The sequence below is a fragment of the Odontesthes bonariensis genome, chromosome 19 (assembly GCF_027942865.1).
Source record: "Odontesthes bonariensis isolate fOdoBon6 chromosome 19, fOdoBon6.hap1, whole genome shotgun sequence".
Lineage (NCBI taxonomy): Eukaryota > Metazoa > Chordata > Actinopteri > Atheriniformes > Atherinopsidae > Odontesthes > Odontesthes bonariensis.
This window is the reverse complement of record NC_134524.1, coordinates 22,988,609-23,007,403: the sequence shown is the minus strand read 5'-3', so window position 1 is coordinate 23,007,403 and position 18,795 is coordinate 22,988,609. Positions and strand designations below refer to the sequence as shown.

General features: G+C 42.8%; 1 protein-coding gene across 3 annotated transcripts in view; it reads right to left on the bottom strand.

The window, feature by feature from the left end:
• Positions 1 to 18,795, bottom strand: part of col4a6 (collagen, type IV, alpha 6) — a 152,040-nt gene that overhangs the window by 124,674 nt on the left and 8,571 nt on the right. The window lies entirely within an intron of this gene.

Below are 18,795 nucleotides of genomic sequence, written 5' to 3'. Positions count from 1 at the left end.
ACACACACAGAGACTAAGCTCTGTGCTGTGGAAGTTGGCTGGGGGATGCGAAGGCTCGACATGAAACGCCACAGCAATGTCACAGCAGCATGTCAAGGAAGAGGACAGCCGAGTGACACAGAGACACTGACAGAGTGTGTGTTATACTGAATGCATGCATGCCACAGAGCGCGCCTATGAGTGCACGTCAGGCAACTGGTGAGACTCTCTCAAACGTCAGCTCTGGTTGTTCACCTTGTGATGGGCAGGGGTTGGCATGACAACTGTGTACATAGAGCTGGGGAGACGCTTGGCTAACAGGACCTCAGAGAGAAGTCGAAACAGAAACTTCGACTTGACACAGCATTGGAATGACTAAACACGGAACGACAGGACAAGTTCACAGATTAGATCGCAGAACTAAACCATGGCAATGCTCTTCCTCAGTTGCTATCACAACATAAAGAATCTATCGTCATCAGTACTTACACTGATGGAGACTTAACATGTGCAACTAGTTCCAACAGTTTTGTTCAAAATTAGGGCTGGGCAACGATTACAATTTTTAATCTAATTAATCACGTGATTTCCCTGATTAATCACGATTAATCGCATTTGTACGCAAAATCCCAAAATTAATTCAAAAGTACCGTACCCTTCTCCATGTTTGGTGGATCCGCCGATTACTTTCTTATCCGGTTCCGCAGCAGACAGCAACAGACTTTTTACAAAATAAAAGCCTGTGAGCAACAGACTTTAACAATAATAAAATAAAAAATTAAAAAATTAAAAAATACAAAAAAAAAAAAACCTACGTTAATGCGCGATAAAATATTTATCGGCGTTAAATAATTAGCGCGTTAACGCGATAATAACTCGCCCAGCCCTATTCAAAATACTTCTTTTCTTTTGTTCTTTTGAAATCCATTTCATATGATCCATACAGTGCTTTTTTAGTCCTCTTGGTGCTCTTACACACAATTACTGAACACACACACATATACCCACACACAGTAATAAGAAACTAACAGGTATTTCCAGAATAGGTTGATTAAAAAGGAGAAGGTAGAGAGACAGAATAAAATAGTCTGACACACAAACAAAAACACACACATACACACTATAAATCAGCAATGAAGAGCCCTGTGTTGTGATCCTTATAATCCTAAAGATATATCTAATTTGCCTCAGTGCGTTTGACACAAACCACTGAGTGATTTATGCTGCAGCAGGCAGAGAAACCATTCTCTCATGAAACAATTACAAAAAGAAAAGTTTGACTCGACGCGGTGGAAATATGAAGCTGCAAAGGGTATAAAGCTGGCGCGTGTGAGACGTGACCTGGAGCAACAGCAACAGTTTATATCTCTTACATCTGGTGACTTCATCACAACTTAAAATACGAACCTGAAAACTGCCTGCAGCCAAGCCTTCTAAAACGGGCTCTGAATCACCATTTATTATTCAAATGAGCTCTATGCAGGGGGCAGGAGGAGTGAAGTGGGACTGCGACGGAAATATGATCCAGTTCTATGAAATATTTCTTATGTGGCGCCAAATTACGACAAATGTCATCTCAAGGCACTTCAAAGATATAATCCAATTCAAGCCAATTAAGTTCCATAATGAGAAAATGATCTTACGTGGCAGCCTGCCAATGAGTGTGTGTGGGAAACACATCGTAAAGCCCTGTGCTGCGTCTTCCTGATTCTACAAGGTGCCGATCATTTACCATGTACTTCTAATACTTAAACGATCAATTAATCATTAATGAAACGCCTCTTTAGTTCCAGCCATGCTGTCCATTTTGGAGTTACACTTTAATCAGCCTGATCCATAGCTTTAAAAGACTAACTTATAGTTCACCAGACATGACTGCTCTGTGACCAAAAAGGAATGTTGTGACGAAACTACACATACGGCATTGTGCAAAAGTCTCGCCTCATTTGCGTTCACATTTTGCTTCCGAGCAGCCAGACTTTCTTGTCATTTCTAAAAGTGGTCTTGAGCACTGGTTCTCCGGGCTTTTTCAAGGTCTTTCAAAGCTTTTCTCTGGATGTTGGCCAATTTGTCTTCCATTTTCAGTCCAGTCGTTGTACCTGACCTTTTTCAGAAGAAGCACTGCTCTGTTAACACTGACCTGTTATCTTTAGGCATTTTCATGCCTGTCACAAAGACACCTAATTTGATTCAATTTATGTGGTTACAACCTTAGAGCTATCAGCTGAAAGCTTGGCATATTTCAGCATGGTGTGCACCAAAATTGAATGCCAAATGACACAAGAAGTGGACTGAAAGTCAGTGGCGACTGGTCGTATGGAGGGATGGATCCTCCCCAAAGCCCGGACCTCAAAGTTCCCACTTTCCGGGCCATATATAAAGAAATAACATGTGGTTCAATATTGTATGTAGTAGAGATAAACTTTCAAACACTTTGGTCTATCATGTGCCTTTGACGAAAATGGGTTATCAGGGTTGATATCAGCGGGATGTGTGCCAGGTTGTCTGAAATCAGTCAATATTTATCAATGATGCCTGGAGAGATGCACGATTCACCCGACAGCCTGATGCGACAGACAAGTGATAAGTAAAACATGCATGACGTGGAAGTCATCCCAAGATGATAAAGCCAATGTGCCAGATTAAAACAACGCATCAATAACAAGATGACTAATAGAAAGGCAAACAGAACAAGTTGGCGCAGCGAAAGCAGAGCGGGTCACAAAGACGAGGTTAGAAGTTTAAGGAATACGCGGTCACATCGTGGGGAGTGACTCTACAGCGCATGCTCTATTCACCGCATGACGCAGCAGTAAACCCGGAAGTCACAAACCTTTTTCGGCATATGCGCCGGGCGAGCAACTTAATTGAAATTTTGTAGGGCCTTATCCAGTTAATATAATACATCCATGGGTGGGAGATGCTAGGGTACTCCGATGCAGAACTAACTAGGAGATAAGTTAGCATTAGATAACTAGGAGCTAAGTTAGCATTAGCTAACTAGGAGCTAAGTTTGCATTAGCTCACTAGGTGCTAAGTTAGCATTAGCTAACTAGGTGCTAAGTTAGCATTAGCTAACTTCTCCCGACAGCAGAAGACAGGTAACTTCCATGATACTGTCTGCTGACATTTTTTTTCCCCTCTTTTCTTTCGGTGGTGGGTTGTGGGCAGTCTGCACTGGTGGTTGATGGTTTGCTCCGCACAAGAAAGCGCTCCATTTTCCCTCTTGCATGTTTCTCTGATTTAATGTTGTCCTTCAGCCTGTGATCTTATAATTCCCACCTGCGCTAACAGCGAAATATGGGGTTCTTTGAGGATTTTTTTATTTTTATTATATATTTTTATAGAGTTTGTCTCTGTATTATGAAATGACTGCATACAAAGTACTCCTATAGTAAATGAAAAAATAATTATTTTTGTGTAGTTGTATATTGCAATAATAATGTATGGTTTTCACAAAATCCCACACACCATTTGGGAAACATATTCAAAGAGCACACTCCTCGAGCCATTTGAGGGTTGGAGACGGGTTGGGGGGGGGGATGTGTTCTACACGGATATGGGATGGATGCCGGCCCCCACAAACAGCTCGGAGCATGTCTGAGCTGCATCTGTAATGCATTACGGTTTGTTTAATAAACACGTGCATGTACACAGGGCAGCAGAGTTTACTGAAGCTCCAAAGTTTAAAGCCATTTCAGGAATCTCAGATGTGGGATGTGACAATGTGTACCCTAAGAGATTTACAGTCCCGGGCTTAATTGTTTGTATGCAAACAGCTGGCTTGAAGAGAAGGTAATGGCAACACACAGACGGGAGCGGATGTCCTGTCCTGTGTGAGCACGGTGGACATCGAGAGGGAGGAGAAGAACCCAGCAGGGACATGTCTCATCCAAAAAAAAAAGATGCATATTTTTGTCAACCTCGCTTGGATTTCATCATTTTCTTATTCCTAATAGGAAAAAAATCAACATGAACACCCGCTGAAGTCTGATTTCCGACCGGAAACATCGGAGAAAACCTCACCGGCCTGACCTAAAAATCCAACATGGCTTCTCCGCACATACGAAGCGGTTATTGCTGCAGTTTTAAACTGTTTTTTTTTAGCACGTCTGTCACTTCCTGTCCTGTTCAATCGCGCACACAGCTTTCACTGAACATACTGCTATGGCGTTTGCATGCACCAAACACAGCACAATGCATTGTTACCACAGTTCCTTGCCAATGCCTTCAGCTACACACAAGTTGAACCTAAACCTAGCTGCAACATATAAGTCCTTTTCAGTTTGGATGGCCACCTTTTCCACAAATTCTTTGGGTTTTCCTATATTTATACAGTTTAGTTCAAACATACTTTAGGCCAAACATACTTTTCCTCTTTTAAAACACACATTGAATGATAAAGATGAGTGATGTGCTTTAAAAACAAGAAGTCAACAGTAGTGAGGAGCAGAGACGAGCAGATGATGGACACTGTTTGTTATGTGCAATGAAAGCTGTTTTTTTTTTCTTTTACATTTTTTTAAAAAGAATTACAGAGACTTAGCCTTACTTTACACAGCTGGCAGGCGTCACGGGAGTCCTGTCTGAACAAGCCGCCCGCTGTTGGCCCTCCGACTGCCTTTTGAGCAGCCATATGAGGAGCCATTTTGGATCAAAACGCACTAAAACAACAAGGACTGACTCTGGGTTAAGTGTCCCCCGGGGGAGCCATTGCAACTCACTCATCCCAGCAAGGTGCACAGAAAGGCAAAGATGACGAAAAGACTCGTTGACAGCAAAACAACATTTTGCATAGCTGAGATAATATTTTCAGGATAAACTGGACACGGCAGCCCAACAGAGAGGCCATTTCGATGATGCAGGACATCAATTCGGTGCAGTTCAAAGTGGGGGGTTTGACACCCACATGGGAGACACTGTGGGTTCAACCATACTGCAATAACATTGAGGTGCTTCGCAGAGGGGTTTGATCCCAGTCCCCGACGAACTCTGAATCTCCAGTAAACTTCTGTGGAAATCCTTGACTATGAGCCAGTCGGCTATGCCTCCACCTGCTCAGGTAATTGCCCGTGTAAAGTGCAGCACGCAAGTGAAACAATATGCCAGAGGAGTTATGCCAAAAAAACTCCTTCCTTTCCTTTTCCCCCGAAAAAAAAAACAACAAAAAATAAACAAATAAGAGGAAAATATTGGAAAAAGAGAACCCACAGCATACCCCGCTAACTAAGACAACACACAGAGTTAATAAAGAATACTCCCTGCCAACCACCAACGCCTCTCCCCCCCCCTCGCCTCTCTTCATCTGCTTGACCTCTGACCTTATCTGTGGAGAGGTTGAAATGAGTGGAAGGAATGGAATGCACAGTGGCCATTCGACATTAGGTCAGTGCAGGGCGACAGAGCCCGGCTGAGCAAATGTACAACTTTGGCGCTCTGATGCGCGCTAACCGGCCCCATCAGAGGATACGCCCACGACTCATCGTGCCTTCTCTTAAAGCAATATTTTAGTGCCAATGCAAGTAACAGGTCTTGATTGCTGTAACTATCCTCACTCCTAATAGGGAGTGCTCCCAATATAAGCCATTGGGGGACAAGTGTTTTGGGTGGGACGTGAGCCTTCCCAGGGGGGCTTTCAACAGTTTTGGGGGAGGCTACAGCTACTAAAATTAAAGAAGTATTTCATCGGTTATCAAAATCAGGTGACGCAGGGAGCTAACAACTGTGCAATTTGGGTCCACTCTGGGTTAGATACAAGAAGGAGAGTCTGCTGAAACTGAAGGTAGCTTATAATGATTGTCTCAGGATTCTCCTAAAGAAACCAAGGAGTACTAGAGCAAGTGGTTTATTCTGCAATCTAGGTCTTACTACTTTCATGGCACTGCTGAGAAATCTTACTTTTAAGTTCATGAGCAGGCTTGACCGTGCAACAAATGAGCTTATTGCACAATTAGTTGATCCTAGTCGTAGCTCTGTAAGGTACATGTCTATGATTTGGGAACACTGGTATGAGTGCCTTCATTATTTCCCCTTTTTTTAGTATATGTATATATGAATGTGTAATGTATTGTATTAATGATGTATGTACTGTAATGTTTCCACTGTGGGCCTTGAGCCTGTAATAAAGTAATAAGTAAAGGGACTGGATATCAACTATTTTTTTTGTGGAATTTTACCTATTTTCCCACTTTCCCAGAATCAGTAATGACTAAATTCCTTCTGAAAAACTTGCTGAGTGGGTATTTGATCGAATAAAATCACCGTGGTCCGTTAGATATCCAGTTATTATAGGCATTTTAAAAACTTTGAAGTAGGGGTTGTGTGTACTACCATTGCGCAGTCAGTGACTTCCTTGCAGGAGACAGCGGTCGGAGCGCTCTCAGTTTGGAGAATCCTAAAAAAATTCCTGAAGCGTGAGGTGAGCTAAATGCTATGCAACACAACGCCACCAACAGAGAGAATATTTTACGTTGTAAAACTTTTCAGAGCAGTTTAAGTGAACATGATCATTTGGATTTTTACATCATGTCCCCTTCGCATCACTCAGTAACTAGGACGAGGTTAGCATAGCATGGACTGTGCTACATGGGCCGCGGACCATGTAGCAACACAGACTTTCTGTACTTAGGAAATAGTAACAAAGTGGCTTAAATGACTGTCTACAGCAGGTAAGACAGAAACAAGTCATAAGTAATCCACACAACCCCACTATAAAGACGGGACGTTTCCTACCGATCAATAATTCTCTAAACCCCACCCACACAGCATTCTTTATCCTTTCATCTCTCAAACGACCATCAACGAGCTAAAAGAAGGGGAAAAAAGCTTCAAAGTTTCAATATTTTTAAGGAATGGGATGAAGTTGTCAAATGAGTTGCAATGAATCTTAAGCATTAGGACGGAAACTAAAGAGTTATAGATCCAACAATAAGATAAACAATGACGTTGAGAACTGTAAGCTGGAAAAGAAATGGAGTTTTGAGGCAAAAAACTGTGACCTTTCGGTGTAAAGAGCCGTCATGGGATGGTGTGTTAAGGGGGAAGGAGACGAAGCATTGGTTTAATTTGGTCGTAAACAGCGGTTGAGTTATGGGGAAGAGGCCCGGTGCCCCATTTAGCTTTCTTTTTGTGTTCTTTCTTTAGAAGAGGTATTGAATGAATGAGTGGTTGAAAAAAAAAAAAAAGTTTCTGGAGTATGTTTTTGCTCCTTTGACGCAATATTTTTCCCTTCTTTACCGACCTCTCTCCCTGCCTTCACCGTCACTTCAACAGACCTCGTACGTTCTTGGTTTTTTGGAGACCTAAGGTTGCTGCATGCCAAAAAGACCCCCCCAAACCATCACGATCGCACTTTACAGCAACAATTTTGTGAAATATTGGCCCAGCAAAATGGAGCAGGGGGCCTGACTCATTACTGTCAGGGTCAGTCCATGCCCAGTTCTAAAAAATGGAGCGGAGGTCAGGCTCCCTCCAGGCGTTAAAGAGTCCCTCTATGTAGAGACATGCCCTGGCTTTACTTTTACCTCTCTACAGTGAGGTCATCCATTGTCACTTTAACCATCTGTGGAAGTTGCAACCTTGTTTTCGTATCTTTTCTGGCATAAATCTTTGTCAGTCCGTAGCCTGACATCAAGTCTGGACAAGAGTTCCTTCTCACCAGAGTTTAGCTTCCCGAGGCGGGTCAGGAAGAGTGACGTTCTTTCGACATCATGCTAACTATGTGGAGAGTGAACTTTCATTACACTGATATTCTGCTTTTTTAAAAGTACAATTGTGTGAAGTTTCTTATGAGAAGTCAGGGTCTCACCTGAAGTAGACGGCGGTCAGTTTGGAGAAGGAGCTAAGTTAAGCTAAGCTAACAGCTACTCAGTACAGGGACGTTCTGCGATTAAAAAACTGTGGCATAAAGGTAAATAACTGTATAGCCCCGTTTCCACTATGCAGTTCGGTACGGGTCGGTTCAGAGCGGTTCGCTTATTTCCGTGTTTCCATTACCACGAACGCGTACCGGTCCCATGGTACCCGTTACTATTTTTGTAACCCTTCTGCTTGGGGTACCTAGCACACAGGACCGGTTCCCGTGGGAAGGATAAACAGGTTCCCTTCGGCACGCACTCCGCCCACCCCTGAGGGTCCCCTTTGTACAGTGGGAATGCAAAAGCTGACCCCAAAGCGACCCGACCAGTACCATACCAATACGAAGTGACCCGAACCGTACTGACAGTGGAAACGAGGCTTATGACATAAAGGTGACACAGTCACAACATTCAATGATGTCCCACCTAGAAATATTTTCGGTTTGGGTTGTTTTAGATGGTGAAAATTTGCTCTTTGAACTCATTCCAACTTAATTTCAATTTGATTTATAGCCCGCACTGTGTAATACGGGTCCAGGTATGATGTGAGACGGCTGCACGGAGGAACTCTGCTGAAGCATGCCACTCAGCACTATGTCACTTGTTTTGCTGCTCCAATTGCTTGCTAACAGACTAATAAGTGCTTGTGCATCTGTTTGGGAATGCCAGGCTACTTTCCACGCCTCTGGTTTTCTTTCCGCTGCACCTTCATAAAAAAATCACGGCTATAAAAACAAACGATGGTGGATTTGAAAGAACGGCCCATTGAACGGTCAGTCACTGATGATAACACATCCAACTCCAGCAAACACATTGTAGAAATTCCTAGTTTTGCTGCCCAGCCACTACAGGACTCGGTATCTCCCTTATCTGTGCAGGCAACAGATGAATCCACGGTCAACTCCGCTCCAACAAACCCTGAGGTGACTCCCACACCTGCATGTCTATTAGTCATCTCCCCTCTTATCACACACTTCCAAGCCTATAAACATAAAACTTGCAGGTCAGAAAAGGCCACAACAGGCCGTTTACCTTTATGACACGCTGTGTGTACAATTTCAATCCTAAAATGCATGTCTGCTCTTGGCTCCCTTGTCCTGGGAACAAATTCCTGAGTGATGCAACTTGAACCCTGCATTTTTAACAGTGGCCCTCGCACACCGCTGCGAACCGGCTTTCCTCGGGTGATTCCACGGCGATTACGTTCACACTCTGTGAGATTTACGGGTGTGTGGCAGTCGTTCAAAAATATGGCTTTCTGCGTACCCGCAGGGGAGAACGCACCTGTAAAACTTTCCACCGCACCTTCGCCTCTGACATAGAGGGATGGATTAAACCGAATGAGAATGCAGACTGTCTAAGAAGGTGTCAGATTTACTAGTTCAGAGCCCATTCAGGCCATCATCTGTAGGTAGAATTTAAGATGTCACAGAACCACTAGAAACAGACTCAATCTGTTAAACTTAAATTATATCACTGCTGTGTTTTCCACAAGCTGACATTTAGTTGTTGCTGACACAAGAAGTAGACCTGCTTAACGCTTGTCCAGAAACACAAACAGGAAAAGATTTCCATCACTTTCCTACTGAGAAAGCAGGAGGTTTTGTGACTCATTTGTGAATACACTCGCTGAGTGAGTCCAAACAGCTCGAAGACCTAACACGAGTGGCCTCTGACTCATTGTAAGTCGATACAGACGGAAGAATCAAGACCTTCTTGAAGAATTCCACCTGTCGTTTCATCCTAAATCATCAGCAACAGCAGGAACAGACTTGGCTCCCCTGTACAAACTGAGACCTTGAATGTTTGTTCCATGTGCCGTGATCACATGAAAGTCTTATCCAAACAGCAAGGTTCTGTGCTCCTGGACAAGTTACACACCGTTTCACTTAGTTGTTTTTTGGTTTATAAGACTGTAATTGACAATTCCAAGGTTTATGTATCGTGGCTATATTTTGAAGGGTATAACATAAATAAATACATGGTAGAACTGTCCAGAAGAATGGTGATTTTATCAGATGACGCTGCGGTTACAAAATCTGAATTTCATTTTGTTGCTTTTCAGTCGCAATTTCTAACATGTTTAGCCATCTCACCAAAGAAACAGGAAAATATGTGAATTAGAGGAGTTCTGTTGGGAATTCTGCTGCATTATTACGCACGGTACTGTTTTTGCACAAAGATGCAAGAAGCCAGAACTGTGAAGCGTGCACTGAGCTCTGAGTCCCATTTGAGTCTCGTGGGAAATATATATTGAACTGAATTTTATTGAAATGACATCTTTGAAATTTTGAAAGACAAGCCCCAAAACCCATCGTAATAAACGTTGTAATAATATCATACGATATACTGCAAATAGAAAAAAGCAGGGACCTTCACTCATAGAGAAGTTGGAACCAATGGAAAACTACTTCATCTCCTTTAATGAAGGAGGTGAAGAGTGACCCGATTAATTATAGACCTTAAATCCAAATTGCCCTGATTAGCTCAAATTTGGGAATCACTGCAAAACTGTCAACTTAGAGAATGTCTCAATCGCTCTTTTGCATGTTCTTTAACAGGTATTAGTTTGAGCTCACGACACGTCTGAGTGACCGAAAGCATTTTTTTTTAATTTCTCATCTGCAATACAGCGAAAAGAGGATTCCCCGTCTGTGCTCGATGCACAGAGGAGCAGTCCCACTGAAAGTGAGGTTTGCTCAAAAGGTTCTCTTTTTTTCTTTTCAAAAAGGTGCTGAAAGGTTCTGAAAAGTCTTGCCTTGCATGCATTTTACGTGCTTTTTATGTGCTTCATAGATCTTATTGAATGTTACTTATATTGCGTGCTTACATTTTCATTTGAGACAATGATTTATTGTCACACTAATCCAGCCCTGGATGAATTTTTAATGAATGAACCAATAAATGTTGTTTAACCGTCAACCAGTTGCTTCAGCTCTCTGTATTTGCATGCAAATGCTCACCGTGCTTCAGGGAGTGCATCCCACCAGCACACCGCTTGAGAAGTCTTTTTGTAGATTTCCTTACGAATGATACTGTCCATTATTGCTGTTCAAACGGACATTCACAAGTCGGTTGGGACTTTGACATGACACAGCACGGAGTTGCAGAGTTCAAATTTGAACAGAGGAATATGAGATGGATAGAGGGATGGGGGGGGGAGATGAAGGAAAGGATAGAAGAAGTGCAGACAGGTGTGTGACCTTTTCTAGGAGCTGTAGGGCAGCGGAGGTAAAGGGTGGTGGTTGAGAGGGAGGGAGAAGGGAGGGGTGGTAGTAGCTATGGTGATGACATGGAATGTCAGTTCATTAGCTATTACTCCTAACAGGCTGATAGGTTCTAAGCCCAGACCTGCCTTGTGCTGTCTGACACAGATTCCAGCATCCCTAAATGTCATCTGGTGGGATCAGGAATGCATGAACATTCCTGGAGGAAAAGCCGGGACATTTTGCCTGAAGGTGGCATCGGACAGACGGGGGCCGAAACGTGGAAGTCCAGTTTTTTGCAGAAATGACTTAAATCTGACATAAAAGGTTTCTGTGCAACCTATAAAGCTAAAGAAAAAGTTTAAGGCGACATGAGCGAGTGAGTCTAAAACCATAATAATTCAATTACAACATCGAAACTCGAAGTAGTTCCCATCTGAGATGGCCGAAACTTTCAAGCGGTTGACTCACTGAGTCTAAAGGCTGTTTGTGCTGGGATTCTGTTTGGGTAAACTGCAGCTTTGTTTGCAGCAGAAAAAGAAAAAGAAAAAAAGGTTTTGGAGACACTGATAGGAAATCATGGCTGTGAGGGGATTTTCTGCAGTATGTCGGAGCCAATGTTGTTTTGAAATATGCACTTAATAAGCTTACAATGTATACTAAATATCGCAAATACCTCCTCATTCCTTTGCAGACTGAGAAGGTAAACGTACTGCATGTGGATGTTATCACCTGTTACTTTGTTTGAAAGACGAAAAAAAAAAGAAAAGAAAAAGAGCTTGGCACCTGTAGTTCACCTGGACTACAACAAAAGCAATGAACTTTACTTTTTGATAAGTTGCTCTTTTGTCTGAGCTGGTTAAAACTGGCTTTCTCACAGTGTGTTTTGCGCTGAAATTGACCTAAAACACATACACCATTCAATCTCCATATCACTTCATCTTCTACCCTGCAGTAATAACAAACCCCATCGTCTCTCTCTGTCTGTTTGCACCTGCAGGTTTCATTCCTGGGTTATGACTAATTGAGCCTCTGTCATTCAGTGTTTTGGGGCATTCGAGACCTTTATGTTCAAAGGAGGGAGGCCCCCCCCAAAGCCATGAATCTTACAGTAATTTCAAACCACTAATATCTGCAACGGGCGGGATTCAGTGAGGTCCTCTGTCGTGTGAGATGGGGAATGATAACACAGAATTCCTAACTTTTTGTCCACATTGTCAGCTGTCAGTTTTCTAAAGAAAACGTCAAAGCAGTAAAAGTAAGCATAGTTTCTGAAATGATCTTATCCCTTGCTGTCAGTCACATGAGAGCGTCATGTCCCTGCTTAAAGAGCACATACTTCCTGTACAACATGGGGTGAAACGTCATCAAAACGGCAATAAATGTACCTTTTATATGCTTGTGAACTAATATTCTTATTTTGAATGATGTGCTTGTCAACTGTGTTTCCGACAGTCACGCAAATCAAACTGCACGGCGACTGCATACTATCATTTATTCAGTCATTTGACTGAATAAAAAACGTTCCAACTGAGAGTTGCAGCCGTCATTTAAATAATCCCAATTTGGTACAATTTTCTTTTAAAGTCCTCATAATGCCAATTATGAGGACTTTGAAATAAAATTGTATTGTAATAGCACATAATTCATTCATAAATAAAAGTTGACACATTCAACAATCTTTTTAGGCAGGAGTTGTGAAAAAAAAACTTTTTAACAATCCATTTTCCATTAATTAAGCATTGCATTTATGAGTATTTTATCAGCATTGACGACATGTGGTCCTGTAAAAACATGTTGTCAGCCAAAAACAGGCACATAATAGAATATTTATTGACTTTAACATTTCTGTGCGCTTTGGGGACGTAGTGACAGGAGCTAACAGGCTAGCATCTCCTCAAAAATAACAAACATGAAAAACAACTCAAACCTCAAAAAACTTATAGCAGTCATGCTATAATGCTATAATGTGGACTTTCTCATATCAAATGGCTTTGTTATGTATAATATTTTCTCAAACCAAAGACAGCTGTGCTGCTAACGGTTGACGATTGTCGTACAGTGGCTGCGCACTATTGGTACAGCACATATGTAATTTGGTTGAAAAAAAAATATAGTGCCAACGTGTAAAAACCCCTAACAGAGAATTTGCTCTCGCCAGTACAAGTTTTATGAAGTTTGAGTTATGTTAAATGTAAAAAAGTTGCTCTTGTCCTTTCCCTGTTTTGAGCAGCTGCTAGCTTGGTTAGCCCGTTAGCCCCCATCCCTGCTGATCAAAACTGAGATCGCTCTGACTGCTAACACAGGCAAAATACTGATCCTTCATAATTACTTCACATTAAAAAGCATTAAATCCCTTCAAGGCTCTAAGCATTTGTCACTTTTCTTTGTTTAATATTATTTCAATGGGAGTATCTTGAGCTTTTGAACTGCTTGGATAAAACGAGAGGTGTGAGAAATATTGCCGGTTTGACTCCAAATGCAAACCTAATGCGAGCTTAGCAGGGTCGCAATGTGTTAAATTAGCTCAAGCAAGAGAAATTCACAGAGAAAAGCAGTGTTTTTAGTTAACTAAAGATTTATGTGTGTCTGAGTCACTTCTGAATTCAGACTAAATGCACAGTTTATAGAAAGAAAACTTCCATGTATTAGTTCCCTGCATGTTTGTATTCTCTCTCTAACCCTCACATGCACCCTCCATTGAAGCTGCTCTATGCCAGCCAGTGATCTGTGCTATTTTAGGAACAAGAGGAGTCAGCTCCAGTAAATTAATATGTGGGACAACTGCACTGTGTTGACAAACACACCGACCACAGTTACTGGACGCTTGTAACCATCGCACAACACTAAGACTCCTTTAAAGTGAAAAGAGGCACTTGAAGTCGTCCCGATGTAAAGCAAAATGATAGATATGCAACTACGTCACATTCGGACGCTACCATGTTCCGCAACATAGTCTGGCACAATGATCATCTGTCCCCCCTCATTAGTGGACGTATGGGGCCGCGGTGGGCAGCGGGGAACAGAGCCAGAGGACAAGCTGAGGCCCTTCCCTCCATAATGAATGGAGTTAAAGCTAAGAGCACAAGGCTGAGGGTGAAGTTGATGGGAATGGTGCCAGGTGGCGCTAAGCTGCCAGGCAGGGGAGAGAGGTCAGGGGTGCTGCCCAAAGAAAACCCCTGGTTTTGAGGACACAAAAGTATTTGGTTAGCAGTCGCATCCATTGGAAGACCCATTACACCTAATTTGTAAAATCAAAGGCTGCTGCCAAGTAAAGCTGAATTTCTTTGCAAAACATGATCTGATGCCGAGTTGAAGGGATCCGAAACAGACAACAAGAAGTCTTTTGTTGCACCTGCCAAAAGTTGCCTTACGCTTGCTCACGTTTGCGCAGCCCGGCATGAGTTACCTCGGGAGAAAACCGGGCCAGGGTCAGCGAGTTAAGACAAGCGTCCTGCCAGCAGCAGGTCGAGGCAGTGAGCTGAGGCAGCTTTATGGGCGTGTGCCAAAAGGACGGAGTGACCCAATCCCTGAAAATATCCCCTTCAGGGATCTTAAAGAGCAGCCACAACTCCCACGTAAACCAGATTCCTTATCGCTCTGGGAGATCCGCTAATGAAATACCTTAACAGTGTTCGAGAGGTGGGACACGAAAGTTCACCGAGGTCTTGAGGTTTTCACACATCGTGAATGCAGATTGCTGGCTGAGAGAGCAGTATGAGACTTTCACCGATGGAGCAGCAGGGAAGTCACTGAAGTGGATGAATCAAAGAAGTAAAGACGGGCCGCTGCCCATTGGTCCGACCGCAGATGGCCAATGGTCTTCAACTGGAGTTCAGCTTCAGGGCATGGCCGATAACTTCACACTCAGCGACTAAAGCACAGTAAATTAACCCTGACGCATATAGCATTTTCCCCTCTGGATAGGCCTATAAGACAAATTGGGCCGTCCCTCTGATTTATGGCAGTTAAAAGAGTACACTGATTGCAAAGGCTACTGAGTGCTGCTCAATGACAAATGGATTGTGTTTAGTTCAACTGCAGCGATAGGATCTTAAGTGCTGCAAAGAGTCCAAATTTAAAGGATTTATGAAGATTTTTGTTTTTTTTAAACTGTCAAAAGAGAGGCACAAATATTTCTGAGGAATGTTACACCACTTTTTTTGTGAAAGTTGGTTGCACTCGACTGCAAATGTGGTTCAACTTCACAATTCAGTGTTATCCATTTGAATGCAGCGCATCTACTTCGTCTCCTCTGAACTGCGCCTAATGAATCTAAAAGCCGGCGTGAGTCAACAATGAGTCGCGGTACAGCCCAAGCCGGACACCGTCAGCCTTGGCAGATGCTTCGGTGAAGTGTTTACAAAAAAGAATAGCGCGCCAAAGTTGTGTCGTTTTTCGGGGAAGGGAGTGCTGGGCTGAAGGCGAAATGAATGAGGCGGTTACCTGGCTGCCGGGATTACCTGGCTGGCAAAGAGGAGGGAGCGAGGGATGAGTGTGAGACACAGAGGTGGAAAAACGGAGCGGAAGTATTTGTAATTACAGGGACAGGATGAGGCGGTAATAGCACACAATAACTGACACATCTGATGTGCCAATGATAGTGTTCCCATCTCGGTGGGGTTTACCTCGCCGTAGATACGGTAACTGTGGATACAAGGCTGCTGGGGGGGGGGGGGGGGGGGGGTTACCATCATATGTCAAACATTAAAAACTGTAGTGGTTTACCACTAAGAAAAAAAATGCATTTTGGAACATCTACTTTCGGGAAAAGGAATAAACTATTCCCATTTGAGCTAAGAAAAACCTTGGCTTTGTTTTTGTTTTTTTTATTGTGTAGAAAAAGTAGATTCTTCCAAAAGTGAAGATGCCGATTTTAATTGCTGACCTGTTAGCACTTTTCACAACTTGATTAAAAGACAGATTTACGCTCTGACAAATGATCCCAAAACAAAGAAAAGGCTACAAATATCTCCATATCTCTGTAAGATTAAACGAAGGGAGCTAAAACTAAGCTTTTTTTCCCTTTAAACGGGCTGAGTTTAACTAACACTGCCACGCTAAAGGTAAAGTCAAACAGCACGTCCGAGCTGTGCACACATTTGTTTGGGTTTGGTTTGCATTAACTGCTGGCCAGATCCATTTTAGGCTGCTCCAGAACGGGTGAATATCTGAGGCTGCACCTTAACTCTACGAGTCAAGTGAGTGATAAGTGTCTCGATCAAAGGAAGTAAATGGTATTCGGTGAGCCTCTCAGACACCACTTTTCCATGCAGGTTTTCAGACCACCACTGATGTAATCTGGAGAAAGAAAAGAAAAGATGTGCTGCCCAGCACAGGCATGCGTATGATAATTGCAGTGAAGAGGGGAAAAAAAATCTTAAGACTTTGAACGCTGATGCTGGTGTTTAATGCCAAGATAATGATCGTTGGGCAGATAGCGGAGCATCAAAGCAAGATGAAATCGAACCTGTGCAGGGCGTTAAGTTTCCATCATGTCTGTTTTAAATTGGTGAAAGATCTTCCGACTGCGGCACAAAACGCACACAGAAAAATGGTCAGATATATACAGATATGTACCACAAAACTATTAAGGTAGCACAGTTTGTAACGTACAATCGTGGTTGTTTGTAGAGCAGATTGTTTGATTCGCAGTCTGTAAGATAATGTAATACGTAAAATACAAAAATCGATTGCTACCCTTTAGTTCTGGGGTTGTGTGAAGTACTGATGAATAATTGGTTCTTACCTGCAGAAGAAAGCACTCAGAGCGCTCTCAGTTTGGAGAATCGGAGAGGAATTCTGACAGAGAAGCTAAGCTAACAGCTACTCAGAAGAGTGATTTTTTTTTTTTTTTTTGGTCCTCTAAAACAACTCAAATTGGAGAAATCTTACAGCGCTTCGCGAAAACACTGAACGAAGTGAGTGAATTTTACACTATGTCACTTTTGCTTAAGGCATTTGTTTTAGTTTGTCACTACTTTCTCATCCAAAGACCATCAGTGTTGCTCTGTGACAGGTGGTTTCCCAACACGTCCTGATCAGCTAAGTCTGACAGGAGTTGTGTCAGACCGGGCTGGAAACTTCAATGCCAGGCATTACTGTTACAGATATATAAAAGATGGAAAGTGTTTGTGCTTTTTGAGGCTTTTTACAAATTCTAACTTGTTGGTAATTTGTTAATGGACCAGCAGCAGGATGCTTTGGACGCTCTTCCGTTGAGAAAACAGTGACAAAATAAAAAGTGGCGCACTGTTGAAATCACTCTATAGCATTTGCTCATAGCGCTTGAAATTTTTGAGGCTTGGGTTATTTACGAGGTGAAAATGAGCTTTTCCGTGGCCCTTTTCTGATTAGCTCTTCGCTTAGCTCGCCCATCAGAATTCCTCCCTGATTTTCCAAACTGACAGGGCTCTGAATTCTGTCGATTCCGTCCTCCACACAACCATTTGGACAATGGCACGCACTCTCAAATAATACTTTTCAAATGATCAGATTAAGTATATTTATACCAAAGTCAAAAAGGAAAACTTCAACCAACCTGATGAACTAGGTGCCACCAATGTCAATACACCGCCACTTTTAAGCAAACAATAATGGCTTTTACAGTTTTAGCAAAAGTTTTCATGTAATTCCTATCAAAGTGATGGTTTGCTGCTTATTTCGGTGTTATTTCAAACTGGAGAACAAGTAAATGCTCCACTGTTTTCAGCAGTTGTAGGCAACAGATGAGCTTCTGGAAATATCCACCCGCTTCCTCTGGAAACTGGCTTGATTAGGTCATCGAGAGGCAACGAAAACAGCAACACCTCATAGAGTTGATGGGAGGAGCCTCACACGATATACTTGATATACAAATAATAAATGCTCAAATCTAACGGCCACGGGGGCATCTTCAGAGGCAAAGAAGACTAAACTGGGGATTTAAGAAAGGAAAAACAAGTCAGGGTCTTGGGACGGGGACAAGATTAGAAGAATCAAACAAGGAAAAGGAGGAATGAAAGACGGATCCAAGAGAGAACCCGACAAACAAAACAGATTTGAGGTGTAATCCCTCTGAAGTGCAAACAGCCCCGAGGGAGGATGATGGCTTTAAGGTGAATGGACCGGGCACGTCTGACAAGCTAAGACAGCACTCTCACTGAGCAGCCAGGCAGGCAAACCCTGCCCCACCTCGGCCTGTCTCTGACAAGTCTAAGGACCTTCACAAACACACACCCTGCAGAAAGACAGAAAAAGCCCCCCCTTCCCCTCCCCTTTCCCGCTGGCTTCTCTACACCCAGCTCTCTCTCTCTCTCTCTCTCTCTCTCTCTCAGTATCTTTAATATTTTTCTCCTCTTCCCTTCAAAGACTAAAAAGGATGAGACAAAGTGCAAGAAAAAAAAAAAAACTCGAGAACGGGCGTTGGAATGTTAAGCCGTCACCGAGGCCGCAAAACCTCCCCCCACCTTTGTGCTCGGGTGAACTTTGACCTCTGGGTTCACTGTGACCAATCGGGGGACAAACTGAAAGCGTGCGCTTCATCTAAAGAGGAGGCGGCCTGATATGCCAGGGTGGCTGTGCCAAGGCATATCCAACGAGAATGATGCGGTGTCATGGAATTGCTCCCATGTCCTGTCCTGCCAGAGGTTAGCTGATTAACCAATAAAGTCAACAATAAAAAAAAAATGTAAAGACACTCTTTAATAGTACTCAAACAGACAAATCAGTCAGAGTAGCAGCCAATAAAGAATATGTGATTAATCAGCATCTGT